General features: G+C 41.9%; 1 protein-coding gene across 1 annotated transcript in view; it reads right to left on the bottom strand.

Annotated features, from left to right (window-relative positions):
• b4galnt4a (beta-1,4-N-acetyl-galactosaminyl transferase 4a) overlaps positions 1–13774 on the bottom strand; it is a 476874-nt gene that overhangs the window by 77417 nt on the left and 385683 nt on the right. The window lies entirely within an intron of this gene.

The following is a 13774-nucleotide window of genomic DNA, read 5'->3' on the forward strand; positions in this document are numbered from 1 at the left end:
GTCACGTAAACGTCTGTCAGACCAAAGATGTTATAACAAAATGAAGTGAAGGGATAGTTCACTCGTCTTTCGAGAAAACTTCCAGAAGTGAATGATGGAAGTTAATGATGGTAGACGACACACACCCTTCAACTGCAAACAGACCAAACTCATCTTGTAACCTCTTATCTTTGGTTGATGCGAAAAAACAAACATGGCGGGGCACACAAACTACCCATCGTCGGATTACTTAACATTTTTAGAACGTTTTTTACTCAATTATTTAGATCACTGGTGAGGTCACCCGTGATGTGAAGAATTGTAAATACTAATTCCTATTAGCTAATTCATATTATGGTTTCTGTCAGCTGAAAGTTAGCTAAATATTACCGCTTGTGTTAGGTCACTCTTTCCTCAGTTAGCGATACGACTAATGTAGCCTACATTTTCTGATTTGGATGAGAATAGTGTTATGCTGTTTCTACTTCTGTGAATGTCTGAACATTACATCCAAAAATAATCTGCTCACATTGAGGACATAATGTTATAAAGACTTCTGTGAAAAAACAGTGTGGCCAGGTCAAACGCTGACTGTTGCATCAATCGTAACTGGACGTTCTAAATAAGTGGTCTAATCATACCGGTTTGAGCGTACGCTGCAGGGACCACTGTAGAATGATCACACCCGTGTGTCCGTACGTGTCAAAGGGTTCATCTGATGGGTAAATGCTAAAACTACAGGAAAAAATATTGCGCTACCAAAACAACTCCATGCTTAAGTTCACAATGAGGTCATATAACATCTAACATAACACAAATACTGTATGATGGGGCTAATACTGGATGATATAGCTAACCTGACCTGAAAATTACAGGAAACTAACATGACATGATTGAAAAGGACTAGAATATGCTGCAGCTTTGGTACATAACAACGGCTAAATACTTAATGCATAACAGAACTGAACTAACCTAAATCTAAAATGACTAGTGTAACCGGTGTGAAATGGCTAGCTAGTTAGCGGTGCGTGCTAGTAGCGTTTCAATCGGTGACGTCACTCGCTCTGAGACCTTGAAGTAGTTGTTTCCCTTGCTCTGCAAGGGCAGCGGCTTTTGTGGAGCGACGAGTAACGGTGCTTCAAGGGTGACTGTTGTCGATGTGTGCAGAGGGTCCCTGGTTCAAGCCCAGGTGGGCGAGGAGAGGGACGGAAGCAAAACTGTTACACTAGCATACAGCTAACACAATTGAAAAATGCTACGGCTAGCGGGACAGGGAATGCTAAATGTTTCATGCATGACAGAACTGAACTAACCCCATATAACATGTCAACATATGCTTCTGTTAGTGGCAGTACTTTTAAGGTTGGAAAGCTGTTGAAGCTAACATGATAGGAACACACACTATGAACTGAATTTCATGTAACATGACAATAATATGCTAAAACAACTAGAAAAGGCTACAGCTGATTTAACCCAAACATTGTGTAGCCAACATGCTAGGAAAAGCGTTCATGTTAAGGCAGAGTGCGAATTATACCGTGACATTCTGAGGGTCTCTATTCTTTTTCACGGGACTTCCTATGTGTGCACGCTCATGCACAAAATGTTTTAACCTTTTAAAAAAGCGTGTTACCTTTAATTTGCCATGAATACAACCAGTCATGACGTTTTCATATTATTGTCAAACAAAAAACCAATCACTTCAAAAAGTAGACCACCTGCACATGTTCATCCAGCATCCAAACAGTGCACTGTACACACGCACCATTTGATGAATGGAAAGAGACATCTGTTACAAAACACCAAAAAGTGTAATGACATTCGACAGTTGTCATTGGGTCTACACTCTTTTAGCCTGAATTAATTGATGTGTCTTGCTTACAAAATGAACTTTTTGTAGAAGGAAAAGTTGGGACACAGGCTGAGATATGGGACTGTCCCTGGATGACAAGTGTAGCCACATGGGAAAAAATAGTTTAAACCATGACACAGAGGTGCCCCAGTTAGAAGGTTTGGAGGGAAAAGGAAGTGAACTATAAGGCCACTTCCCAGTGTCCATACTACTAAAGCATATCCACATGCAATGCTTCATACTAAGTGGTATTTTACAGTAGTGTTGTCTTTGCCTGGAACGCTAACACATTCTATCTATTCTGATCTGTCCCAGAAACCGATGGGTTGGGCCAGAGCCAGAACACACGTGGGTAAAGCGTGGCTTTGATACTCTTGATTGGTTAGAGATGATCCAATTGCTGATGACTTTGTTTTGTACAACACCCCTCATTTTGACGTCACCACAAATGACTTCAACGATGGCAGTCTCAGACTGAAGTATGAAGCGGACACAGAGTAGTGGAAGAATTCAGTTTGAATCGTCAGGCAAGTGTTGTCTGGTTGGTTTCATCACAATTGGAACAGAGCCTAAAAAGCTGTTTATGTTTCAAGTCTGGATGGATGGATGGATGAGGTCACTTTCTCTTACAATGTAAAGCGCTTTGAGCACCTTGCAATAGCACTTACTCTAAGCACTAAGTAAATCGAATGATGAAATTCAAGCCATTATGTATGTACCTAACATATTTACATTAACACTGTTTGCCCAGAGCTAGAGCTACGTATCAATCCCTATGGGATAGATATAAACCTCTTACTGAATGGAATTGAACACAAACATTAGCTGGCTAATGGTTTTGTTTGAAAAATCCATCTGGACACAGTACCAGCTTTTTTGTTTCACCTGGCTTCTGAGAACATCATTTGAGGAGTGGCCCGAAGAGGAATAGATGCTGTAAAGAGGTCAATGGAATGTAACTCTGTGTTGTTGTTTTTATCGCACTGCTTTGCTTTATCTTGGCCAGGTCGCAGTTGTAAATGAGAACTTGTTCTCAACTGGCTTACCTGGTTAAATAAAGGTGAAATAAAAAAAAAAAAAAAAAAAAAGACTGTGGGGAATAGAAGGAGGACGCTGGATTGGTGCACCTATTTTTTTTGTTTATACTGTATATATATTTGCGAGAAAAAAAACATATGGGGGACATGTTTTTTTTTCTCGCAAATACATATATATATATATATATATATATATATATATATATATATATATACACACATACATATATACATACATACATATAAATACATATATATATCAGTCGTGGTCAAAAGTTTTGAGAATGACACAAGTATTGGTCTTCACAAAGTTCGCTGCTTCAGTGTTATGAGATATTTTTGTCAGATGTTACTATGGTATACTGAAGTATTATTACAAGCATTCCATAAGTGTCAAAGGCTTTTATTGATAATTACATTAAATTTATGCAAAGAGTCAATATTTCCAGTGTTGACCCTTCTTTTTCAAGACCTCTGCAATCTACCCTGGCATGCTGTCTATTAACTTCTGGGCCACATCCTGACTGATGGCAGCCCATTCTTGCATAATCAATGCTTGGAGTTTGTCAGAATTTGTGGGTTTTTGTTTGTCCACCCGCCTTTTGAGGATCGACCACAAATTCTCAATGGGATTAAGGTCTGGGGAGTTTCCTGGCCATGGACACAAAATGTTGATGTTTTGTTCCCCGAGCCACTTAGTTATCACTTTTGGCTTATGGCAAGGTTCTCCATCATGCTGGAAAAGGCATTGGTCGTCACAAAACGGTTCTTGGATAGTTGGGAGAAGTTGCTCTCGGAGGATGTGTTAAGCAACCCCACACATGAATGGTCTCAGGATGCTTTACTGTTGGCATGACACAGGACTGATGGTAGCGCTCACATTGTCTTCTCCGGACAAGGTGTTTTCCGGATGCCCCAAACAATCGGAAAGGGGATTCATCAGAGAAAATGACTTTACTCCAGTCCTCAGCAGTCCAATCCCTGTACCTTTTGCAGAATATCAGTCTGTCCCTGATGTTTTTCCTGGAGAGAAGTGGCTTCTTTGCTGCCATTCTTGACACCAGACCATCCTCCAAAAGTCTTCGCCTCACTGTGCGTGCAGATGCACTAACACCTGCCTGCTGCCATTCCTGAGCAAGCTCTGCACTAGTGGTGCCCCGATCCCGCAGCTGAATAAACTTTAGGAGACGGTTCTGGCGCTTGCTGGACTTTCTTGGGCGCCCTGAAGCCTTCTTCACAACAATTGAACCTCTCTCCTTGAATTTCTTGATGATCCGATAAATGGTTGATTTAGGTGCAATCTTACTAGCAGCAATATCCTTGCCTGTGAAGCCCTTTTTGTGCAAAGCAATGATGACGGCACGTGTTTCCTTGCAGGTAACCATGGTTAACAGAGGAAGAACAATGATTTCAAGCACCACCCTCCTTTTAAAGCTTCCAGTCTGTAATTCTAACTCAATCAGCATGACAGAGTGATCTCCAGCCTTGTCCTCGTCAACGCTCTCACCTGTGTTAACAAGAGAATCACTGACATGATGGCAGCTGGTCCTATTGTGGCAGGGCTAAAATGTAGTGGAAATGTTTTTTTGGGGATTAAGTTCATTTTCATGGCAAAGAGGGACTTTGCAATTAATTGCAATTCATCTGATCACTCTTCATGACATTCTGGAGTATATGCAAATTGCCATCATCAAAACTGAGGCAGCAGACTTTGTGAAAATTAGTATTTGTGTCATTCTCAAAACGACTGTACATATACTTTAAAAAAAAAATGTATTTCCCTTTATTACTTTCCAACCCCACCACCCCTTCCCTAATTGGAGTAAACTAGTGAACAACAATGCTTAGGCCTCTACTTCCAGCTAAGACATATATATACATTTTATGGACACAGTCAATTTTACAATAATTATATTTTGTTTGTCTTTACTCCTGAACTACCTCTACCCTCAACCTCTTTCTAACTGTGCTCTTTCACTAAATATCTCAACCTATAACCTATATACTGATTATGGACACAGTATGCTTTGCATTAGTTATCTTGTTGTTATTAATTGTTGTTAATTGTTATTAGTCCCATCCTTCAACTCTATTCAACACCTCCCATCTATCTCTTAACACCATCCATATTGGATTTCTATTTGCCATATATTTTTCAACTGTACTGTGATGTTTTACAAAAGTTCTGAACCCTTCTATTCTCATTGTTTCTACAGATTGTAAATTGAAAATAAACATTTTTGCTAAAAGTATTATTATATTATTGATCGATTGACTGTGACTTTTCAGATCACCCAGTAGTGCTATCTGCAGGGTTAGCGCCAAGGTAAATATTGCAATCCTTCAGCCATTCCTGGACCTGTGTCCAATAACAAGCTACAAATGGACAGTACCAAAACAAATGATTTAATGATTCTGTCTCTTCGCAGCAAAATCTGCAGAGCTGGGAAGATTGTATCCCCCATATAAATACCATTCTATTGGTAGCAATAATTTTTAAAAATAATTTAAATTGAAAAATTATACGTTTTGAATCCGGCGTTGTTTTGCTTATCAGTTCATAAACACTATGCCATGGAATCGGTACTTCAAAAATCTCTTCCCAACTATTTTGCAATCTATATGGGATGGCTGTCAATCCTTTGGTCCTTAAATGAAACTGGTATACTTTGTTATTTATCACAATTTTCTTTAACCAATTATGTTTTTAATGCAAGGCCGACAGACAAGTTCCTTACTTTTTCCCCCTTCCACTTTCCTCTTCCATTTTTGCGGTAATGCTGCAATTATTTGGTTGTAATTTTGGGTAGAGCAGACATTTCCATATGTTTTTGTTAGCTGCATGTGCGACATAACTCCACCAGTCCTGCCTATGATATGATTTACGAAGATTATACGTTTAAAAAAAATATATATATATATATATATATATATATATATATATATATATATATTTGTTGCATTATTTCTTCTGTCGTTTCTGGAGGATTAAATTGAAATTGCAACCAACTTTCTATGGCTTGTTTTAGAAATAGTGATATTTGGGAGATTATTTCGTTTCCTAATAATTGAAAGTGTGAGGTTGTAATCTGAATAAAGGGAAAAAGGCCATTCTTGAACATTGGGTGAGACAATCTTACTAATTTGCTAGAGAACCAGTTCGGATTTAAGTATAACTTTTGTATGACTGAAGCTTTTAGTGATAGGTCTAATGCTTTAATATTTAATAATTTCTGTCCTCCGAATTCATATTAATTATATAAATAGGCCCGTTTAATTTTGTCTGGCTTGCCGTTCCAAATAAAATTGAATATTTTTTTCTCATATAATTAAAAAAAACTGTTCTCTAGGCATAGGCAAGACCATAAGCAAATAGGTAAACTGGGTTAATACTAAAGAGTTAATCATGGTGATTTTTCCACAAATTGACAGGTATTTACCTTTCCATGGTAGCAAGATCTTATCTATTTTTGCTAACTTTCTATTAAAATATTATTTGTGTTCCTCCCTCCCTGCTGCTACAGCGGGAGCCATTTTCTTTAATTCATTAACGAAGAAGGAGCAAAACAGACGGCCCCGTGTAGCTCAGTTGCAACGCCAGGGCTGTGGGTTTGTTTCCTACGGGGGGCCAGTATGAAAATATATTCACTCACTAACTGTAAGTCACTCTGGATAAGAGCGTCTGCTAAATGACTAAAATGTAAAATGACAGATACAGTGCATTCAGAAAGTATTCACACCCCTTTACTTTTCCCACATTTTGTTGTGTTACATCCTGATTAAATTTAGATTTTGTGTCACTGATCTACACACAATACCCCATAATGTCAAAGTAGTATTTTTTTTGTACTACATTTTAGAAATTAATAACAAATGTAAAGCTGAAATGTCTTCAGTCAACACGTATTCAACCCCTTTCTTATGGCAAGCCTAAATAAGTTCAGGAGTAAAAATGTGCTTATCAAATTGTATAATAAAGTTGCATGGACTCATTCCGTGTTCAATAATAGTTGTTAAGAAAAATGTGTAATGACTACCTCATCTCTGTACATCACACATACAATTATAAATCCCTCAATCGAGTAGTGAATTTCAAACACAGATTCAAGCACAAGGACCAGGGAGGTTTTTCAATGTCTCGCAAAGAAGGGCACCGATCGGTAAAAAAGCAGATGCTGAATATCCCTTTGAGCATGGTGGAGTTATTATTTAGGCTTTGGACAGTGTATCAATACACCCAGTCACTAACTCAGTTGGCGGAGAGGAAGGAAACTGCTCAGGGCTTTCACCATGAGGCCAATGGTAATTTTAAAACAGTTTAATGGTTGTGATAAACTCTTAGAAAATAAGGTGCTTTCTATACAGAACAAAAATATAAACGCAACATGTAAAGTGTTGGTCCCATGTTTCATGAGCTGAAATGAAAGATCCAAGCAGTGTTCCGTATGCACAAATAGCTTATTTCTCTCAAATTGTGTGCATAAATTTGTTTACATCCCTGTTAGTGAGCATTTCTCCTTTGCCAAGATACCTGACAGGTGTGTCATATCAAGAAGGTGATTAAACAGCATGATCAGTACACAGGTGCACCTTGTGCTGGGGACAATAAAAGGCCAATCTGAAATGTGCAGTTCTGTCACACAACACAATGCCACAGATGTCTCAAGTTTTGATGGAGCGTGCAATTGGCATGCTGACTGCAGGAATGTCCACCACAGCTGTTGCCAGAGAATTTAATGTTCATTTCTCTACCATAAGTCGACTCCAACGTCATTTTAGAGAATTTGGCAGTACGTCCAACCGGCCTCACAACCGCAGCCTATATCAGCTAGCTGCAGGCAAGAGTGTGCAAGGCGGTATTGAATGTCACGGTCTGTCACCTCAAATGTGTCTCTCTGACTTGTGTGCACCTATGTTGTAAACTTTCATTCATAGGCTAGGTTGTAGCAACCTCATGATGGGTATAGGGAACATTTGAGTATCATGTTGTAGCCTAAACCTATCGCTGTTACATTGAACTGGGTGAATGGAATATGAATGAGAGTCATCCAATAGAAATAAGGCCATGCTCATGAAAAGAAAATAGTTCTCCCTCATCTTAAACGGCATTGACCGCCATTGTACTGTACTATGCTTTTGCTCATGAGGGTGGGGAGGTCTGTAATTTTCTACCCAATAAGGTCATTTCTGCACAATATTTCTGTCCATTTAGCGGGCCCCTTTTGGCTCAAGAGTACCCACATGGGCAAAAGTTGCACATAGCCTCTAACTCCTGAAACGAATGCTAACAAAACATCTCAACTGATCTACAGCTCCCCAGAGGGACATTATACCTTTAGCCATGGTATCGTGGGCATTTCAGTATGAAGACAAGTGTGATCCCATTTCTATCTTTTCCTTAATAAATCAGTGTCTGGGCTTCTGCGATTTATCCCGCCCGTTGGCTAATGTGGCGGTGGCCTAGTCACGGTAAATCTGCTGTTTCTGACAAGGTGTGAAATGAATTCCGCTATTAAATCCAGCACAGGGGCCTTGCTAAGGCAGTGTGACCAGAAAGATAACACACACACACACACACATAGACTCAAATACACATACAGCTATACACACACACACACTCTCTTGATTTGCAGCGTGTCTTTTCTATGCAGTTCAAACCCACTTTTACAGCCTCTGGCGTTGGTTTCCTATTCTCTTTGCAGTCTCAGGCTGCATCCCAAATGGCACCCTCCATCCTAGTCCCTATGTAGTGCACTACTTTTGACCAGAGCCCCATGGGCCAAGGGCCTTGTTAAAAGTAGTGCATTAAATATAGGGAATTGGGTGCCATTTGGGACACATTTGAGAGGAGAATGGAGACGGATGCCCATATGACCTTGCTACTATAGATATAATCAGGTTCTTCAAAATAATGGCTGCCGTCTTTATGACACTGATGATGTCATAAATTGAATGGCGCCGGAGAAGATGGCTGCCGTTTTACAGCCCTCTAACATATTGTACTATTATGTGTGTTTTTCTGCGTTATTTGTAATTTATTCTGTACATAATGTTTCTGCCATCGTTTCTTATAACCAAAAATAGCTTCTGGATATCAGGACAGCGATTACTCACCTCGTATTGGACGAAGATTTTTTCTTCAACAAGTCAGACGCGAAGGATATCCTAGAGACACCCGACAAGGCCCAAATCCCCATCATTCGCATGAGAAAGAGACGGAGATATCGTGGACGTAGGTCGGGGTGCCTTGTAAGGATCCGACGGCGAGCGAGTAAACTGCCTCTCCCATCAATCCTATTAGCCAATGTTCAATCATTTGAGAAAAAATTGGATGACCTAAGATTACGGTTATCCTACCAACGGGACATTAAAAACGTATGTTTCACCGAGTCGTGGCTGAACGACGACATGGACAACATACAGCTAGCGGGCTATACGCTACATCTGCAGGATAGAACGGCTGACTCCGGTAAGACAATGGGTGGCAGTCTGTGTATATTTGTAAACAACAGCTGGTGCACAAAATCAAATACTAAGGAAGTCTCGAGGTTTTGCTCGCCTGAGGTAGAGTATCTTATGATAAGCTGTAGACCACACTATTTACCAAGAGAGTTTTATCTATATTTTTCATAGCTGTCTATTTACCACCACAAACCAATGCTGGCATTAAGATTGCACTGAATGAGCTGTACAAGGCCATAAGTGAACAGGAAAACACTCATCCAGAGGCAGCGCTCCTAGTGGCCGGGGACTTTATTGCAGGGAAAATTAAATCAGTTCGACCTAATTTCTACCAGCATGTTAAATGTGCAACCAGAGGGAAAAAACTCTAGACCACCTTTACTCCACACACAGAGATGCATACAAATCTCTCCCTCGCCCTCCATTTGACAAATCTGACCATAACTCTATCCTCCTGATTCCTGCTTATAAGCAAAAACTAAAGCAGGAAGCACCAGTGAATCGGTTAATAAAAAAGTGGTCAGATGACGCAGATGCTAATCTACAGGACTGTTTTGCTAGCACAGACTGGAACATGTTCCGGGATTCTTCAGATAGCATTGAGGAGTACACCACATCAGTCACTGGCTTCATCAATAAGTGCATCGATGATGTCGTCCCCACAGTGACCGTACGTACATACCCCAACCAGAAGCCATGGATTACAGGCAACATCCACACTGAGCTAAAGGGTAGAGCTGCCGCTTTCAAGGAGCGGGGCTCTAACCCGGACGCTTATAAGAAATCCCGCTATGCCCTCCGACGAACCATCAAACAGGCAAAGAGTTAATACAGGACTAAGACTGAATCATACTACACCAGCTCTGACGATCGTCGGATGTGGCAGGGCTTGAAAACTATTACAGACTACAAAGGGAAGCACAGCCGCGAGCTGCCCAGTGACACAAGACTTACAGACGAGCTAAACCACTTCTATGCTCGCTTCGAGGCAAGCAACACTGAATCATGCATGAGAGCACCAGCTGTTAATGATGACTATGTGATCACGCTCTCCGTAGCCGATGTGAGTAAGACTTTTAAGCAGGTCAACATTCACAAGGCCGCAGGGCCAGACGGATTACCAGGACGTGTACTCCGAGCATGTGTTGACCAACTGGCAAGTGTAATCCAAGATGGCGTAGTAGTGCAGTCCTGTTTTTGTCGTGTGTCTGTAAATAGCCTGTAAATACCCTGTTTTTTTGTATTTTTTGTACATATTTCCCTATTAGACTGTTCATGCTTCTACAAAATATACTTTCCTGCAACCCGCCTCACTCAATGTGGAACGGATTCTATTATTGACTTACCTTTTATCTAGAATCTCCAGTTGAAACTAGCTAGCCAGCTAACTAGCTACTTGCTATTAGCCACAGTTAGCGGTATTTCACCCAGAACATTGGATTTTTCTGCCGGAATAATTTAATCACTGAACATTAATCACCGGATCGCAACTAGCTAGCCGCAACCAAATGGATGTTGCTGTTTGGCTAATCACCACTGCCCCCGATGCAAGGACCAGTTAGCCTCAAGCTAGTCTAGAGCCAGGCCCATATCCCGGCTATCTACCTCTCGGTCTACCGGACGGGAGTAGCCAGCTAACTAGCTACTTGCTATCAGCTACCGTTAGTGGTTTTTCACCATTGTCCGTGGCCTGCACCACCTACCAGCCAGCTCTAGCCTGGACTATTATTCGGCCAGTCTGCACTGTCTACACAGCGCGTTATCGACCCAGAACATATCAGTTTTCTGCCGGAATCACTGAATCACTGGACCTTTAACTCCGGATTCATCGCTACCAGCTAGCTGCAACAAAATGGACGTTGTGGTTTGGCTAATCATCCTGAGCTAGGCCCATCTCCCGGCTATCTACCTCTCTGTCAACCGGATGGGACCACCTAGTGTTGACACGCAGCCCCACCGATCCTACACGACTGGTCTGCTGACGAAATCGTCTGATGTGGTTACAACAGGCTTCCAGTTACGACGTCGACCACGAAGATTCCATCTGCTAGCCCCGGCCCGCTAGCACACGCTATCCGTGGCCTATTGCTCGCTAGTGCTTTAGCAGCCCCCAAACAACCTCCGAACTATCCTATTGCTGTTCACCGGACCTTATGATAACTCAGCTATACAGCTGATGCCTGCTGGACTGCTCCTTTTTACGGTACCGCATCCTGTTTATGTTTAGCCTCAGCCCAAACTGTGTCGTCATTACCAGCTGTTGTCTTAGCTCTCTCAAATTACACCTGTGATTGCTTTATATCTCTCTCCCATGTCAATATGGTTAGCTTATTGTTGTTTCGGTTATTTCTAATTGTACTATTTCACTGTAGATCCTAAACCTGCCTTAGATAGCTCCTTTGTCCCACCCCCCATACACGCGGAGACCGACTCAATTGGTGCCTCCAGTGATGCTATCTCTTTCATTGTTACCCAACGCTTAGGTTTACCTCCACTTTACTCATATCCTTCCATATCTTTGTCTGTACATAATGCCCTGAATCTATTCTACATCGCCCGGAAATCTGCCCCTTTTATTCTATGTACCCAACGCACTAGAAGACCAGTTCTTAAAGCCTTTAGCCGTATCCTTATTCTAGTCCTCCTCTGTTTCTCTGGTGATGTAGAGGCTAACCCAGGCCCTGCAGCCCTCAGTATCACTCCTACTCCCCAGGCGCTATCATTTGTTGACTTCTGTAATCGCAAAAGCCTTGGTTTCTTATATGTTAATATCAGAAGTCTACTTCCTAAATTTGAGTTATTCACTGCGTTAGCACACTCCGCCAACCCTGATGTTTTAGCAGTGTCTGAATCCTGGCTTAGGAAGGCCACCAAAAATTCTGAAATTTCCATCCCCAACTATAACATTTTCCGTCTAGATAGAACTGCCAGAGGGGGTGGAGTTGCAATCTACTGTAGGGATAGCCTGCAGAGCTCTATCATACTATCCAGGTCTGTGCCCGAACAGTTTGAGCTTCTACTTCTAAAAATCTCTCACTGTTGCCGCTTGCTACAGACCCCCCTCAGCCCCCAGCTGTGCCCTGGACACCATATGTGAATTGATTGCCCCCCATTTATCCTCAGAGTTCGTACTGCTTGGTGACCTAAATTGGGATATGCTTAACACCCTGGCCATCCTACAATCCAAACTAGATGCCCTCAATCTCACACAAATTATCAACGAACCTACCAGGTACAACCCTAAATCCGTAAACATGGGAACCCTCATAGATATCATCCTGACTAACTTACCCTCTAAATACACCTCCGCTGTCTTCAACCAGGATCTCAGCGATCACTGCCTTATTGCCTGCGTCCGAAAACGGGTCCGCGGTCAAACGACCACCCCTTATCACTGTCAAACGCTCCCTAAAACACTTTAGCGAGCAGGCCTTCCTAATTGACCTGGCCCAGGTATCCTGGATGGATATAGATCTCATTCCGTCAGTAGAGGATGCCTGGTTGTTCTTTAAAAGTAATTTCCTCTCAATCTTAAATAAACATGCCCCATTCAAAAAATACAGAACTAAGAACAGATATAGCCCCTGGTTCTCCTCAGACTTGACTGCCCTTGACCAGCACAAAAACATCCTGTGGCGTACTGCATTAGCATCAAATAGCCCCCGCGATATGCAACTTTTCAGGGAAGTTAGGAACCAATATACACAAGCAGTCAGGAACTTTTTCAAACAGAAATTTGCATCCTGTAGCACTAACTCCAAAAAGTTTTGGGACACTGTAAAGTCCATGGAGAATAAGAGCACTTCCTCCCAGCTGCCCACTGCACTGAGGCTAGGAAACACTATCACCACCGATAAATCTACAATAATCGAGAATTTCAACAAGCATTTTGCTACGGCTGGCCATGCTTTCCACCTGGCTACCACTACCCCGGCCACCAACTCTGCACCCTCCACTGCAACTTGCCCATGCCCTCCCCGCTTCTCCTTCACACAAATTCAGACAGCTGATGTTCTGAAAGAGCTGCAAAATCTGGACCCCTACAAATCAGCTGGGCTAGACAATCTGGACCCTTTCTTTCTAAAACTAGCCGCCGAAATTGTCGCAACCCCTATTACTAGCCTGTTCAACCTCTCTTTCGTAACGTCTGAGATCCCCAGAGATTGGAAAGCTGCCGCGGTCATCCCCCTCTTCAAAGGGGGTGACACTCTAGATCCAAACTGTTACAGACCTATATCCATCCTGTCCTGCCTTTTGAAAGTATTTGATAGCCAAGTTAACAAACAGATCACCGACCATTTCGAATCCCACTGTACCTTCTCCGCTATGCAATCTGGTTTCCGAGCTGGTCATGGGTGCACTTCAGCCACGCTCAAGGTCCTAAATGATATTATAACCGCGATCGATAATAGACAGTACTGTGCAGCCGTCTTCATCCACCTGG

This window comes from Coregonus clupeaformis, chromosome 19 (genome assembly GCF_020615455.1).
Source record: "Coregonus clupeaformis isolate EN_2021a chromosome 19, ASM2061545v1, whole genome shotgun sequence".
NCBI lineage: Eukaryota > Metazoa > Chordata > Actinopteri > Salmoniformes > Salmonidae > Coregonus > Coregonus clupeaformis.